At 46.8% G+C, this 2,903-nt stretch overlaps 1 protein-coding gene across 1 annotated transcript in view; it reads left to right on the top strand.

The window, feature by feature from the left end:
- The window catches only part of LOC130380078 (protein disulfide-isomerase-like), a 6,724-nt gene that overhangs the window by 3,458 nt on the left and 363 nt on the right, over positions 1 to 2,903 (top strand). The window lies entirely within an intron of this gene.

The raw sequence follows: 2,903 nt of genomic DNA, 5'->3' as shown, positions 1-2,903 counted from the left end.
CACCCCCCCCCCCCCCCCCCCCCCCCCCCCCCCCCCCCCCCCCCCCCCCCCCCCACCCCCCCCCCCCCCCCCCCCCCCCCCCTGCGATCACATCTACATCCACCCCCTCCGCTTAGCGGACATCCGCCCACGTCCCTACCACAACTCCCCAACACATTAAAACAGTCACACACATGCTTGCACGCACACACACACACACACACACACACACACACGAGTGTACACCAAACACACATGCACACATAGATACACACAAACACATAAACACGCAAACACACACGCGTGCGCGCACACACGCACACAGTCACACGGTCCGGACACACGCACACAGTCACACGGACACACGCACACACACATATAGGCGCAGACAAAAACACACACAAACACCCATATGCACACAAATAGGGATAATTAGATATTGTCACATGCATAAACATGGTAAATGTTAGGACAAAGCCTGATGCCAAACACACGAACGCACGGGCAAACAAACACTGTCAGCGGAAGTAACCAGGCCATCGGGGCAGAGCTACGCTGTTGCCAAGCAACCAGGTGATTCCTTTGAAAGAACTTCTCCCTGGGAGATTCCCCCCCATTTGTGTTTGAGTACATGGATTTGCCTCTGTGCATCGCTGTGTGTGTTCATGTGCATGAGTTTTCGTTTTTACGCTTGTGTGTGCGTGGGTATGTGTGTGCGTGTGTGCGTGTGTGTGAACGCATGTGCGCTTGTGTGTGTGCAGGTGTTTCTGCAGGCATGTGTGTGTAGCACCATATTAAGTGCATGTATGTGCGTCTGTGTGTGCGTGTGTGTGTGTGTGTGTGTGTGTGTGTGTGTGTGTGTGTGTGTGTGTGTGTGTGTGTGTGTGTGTGTGTGTGTGTGTGTGTGTGTGTGTGTGTGTGATTATCGGTGTGTGGGCGCAAGCTTGTGTCCAGTTGACAGGTGTGTATGTGTGTGTGTGTGTGTGTGACTGTGTTAAAGTAGTGCTGACAGAGTGAGAGGGCAATTTAGCAGTGAGTGACCATGGTAACAGCCTAGCGGTCTACTACCAAACCTGGGTCAAGGCATTTGTAAAAGAAAAAAATGATAATAATCAATGTCACTGACAACGACGCTTGTATTTATGCCCAAATTGTGTTATCATATTCAATATAATACGCAGAGAGCTGACGGCCACAGATACCTATGGATTTAAACAGGTTGGCTCAAGAAAGAAAGTGTACATGCAGAATATAAATATAGTGAAACCAAGAGGCTGCTATCTCCACATTATTCCCATTGATATACTATTAATATACCATCAATAAACCATTAAAATACCATTTTCAAAATCCTGACTTTTTTAGTCATGGGTGTTAATTCATGCAGTTATTTGGCAAAAGATTGCGACCGGGAACTGAGACAATGTCTTTCCTTAGGCTTTATAATTCTTGTATCTTCAAGACATGAGGGTTAGCAGCATGCTTGTTAGGCCCACGCTACAGTTGTTTCCTTTTGTAAGTGAATAAACGAAAGTTAGTTTGTCAAGCAGATTGATCATTCTCGTTACTCGATTGCTATTGCCTTGCAACTGCAATAAGATTTGGTCTAAAACTCTCAGAAAACCTTGGCTCACAGCAAAGTTTCATCTCGTGATAACGCCTCATAAGAATACATAAGTAGAAGTGTGTGGTACATTTATTAATAAATGTAAAAAGCAGGGGAAATAGTCTGATATCTTCCTCATCCCTCCATAATATTAGGCTCATAAACAACCCCTACAGGAATTGTGTGATGGCAGAGGCCGTGACCTCTGCCATCTTGAATTGTGATGAGTCTTTAATTGGGCGATGAAGTGAGTGGAGGACTGTTGTATTCCACTTCAATCGCTGTAAGCTGGGAGACTATCAAAGGTTGACTTTAACTTGGTACGACGACATGACCGGTTATATGTTGACGATATGATGCAATGGCACGATGAGGATGGTGGTGACAATGACGATGAGGCAGATGATCGTGATGACGATGGAACGTTGGGAAATTATATTCTTGAATTTGCTCCAGTTTTTCTTCATTTATTTTCATTTGACTTCAACCGACCAGTTACTGCCAGGGTCCAACTATTTGCGTGTCACACTGTGTGGATGTATGTGTCCGTATATGTATGTGTGTTGTTTATTTGTCTTGGTTTTTTTGCTTATGTTTTAGTATGAATCTGAGAAAGAGGTGAATTCGCATTTCCATTGGATACGTCCTTATTCACAGTTATGAGGATGACTATTAAATATAATCTATAATGAAATCCAATCCTTTTGAGGCAATCAATAGGCAACCTACCTACGTCAAATCCTACATTAACAACAGAATTTGACTATGATGATGATGAGGATAACGACGACAACGATGATGCTGACAATTACGATGACGGTGCAATACCATGACAATGCTGATGATGAGAGATGAGACAGTACCTGATATGAAATACGACGTGCCGCCAAGCGGTACGATACACAGTAGGGGACGCGGTAGGCACGGCGTCCGTCCAGGGTATGGCGTCGGCGTGACACGACATGACACGACATGACGTGACGTCGAGAAGATAGAGCGATGGGAAGAGGGAGAAGGAGACAAAGGCCGCGGGGGAGAGGACCTGTCGCGACCGTGTAGATGATGGCTGGCAACAAGGCCTCTGACAAGCAACGGTAACCCTGGGGATTTATTAGACGCAGTCACCATGGAAACCTCAAATCACCGACAAATGTTCGCCAATCTTTAGCCGCCCTTAATAGACCCAGGAAATACCTCGGGGCAACTGCGCATCACACGCACGCACGCACGCGCCCCGCCCACGCATACTCACACACACACACACACACACGCACACACACGTGGCCCAGTCCGTGCACTCGCTGAAGCTCAGCAGACA

Source organism: Gadus chalcogrammus, chromosome 3 (assembly GCF_026213295.1).
Source record: "Gadus chalcogrammus isolate NIFS_2021 chromosome 3, NIFS_Gcha_1.0, whole genome shotgun sequence".
NCBI classification, from domain to species: Eukaryota; Metazoa; Chordata; class Actinopteri; order Gadiformes; family Gadidae; genus Gadus; species Gadus chalcogrammus.
This window is presented reverse-complemented; position numbering and strand designations above follow the sequence as displayed.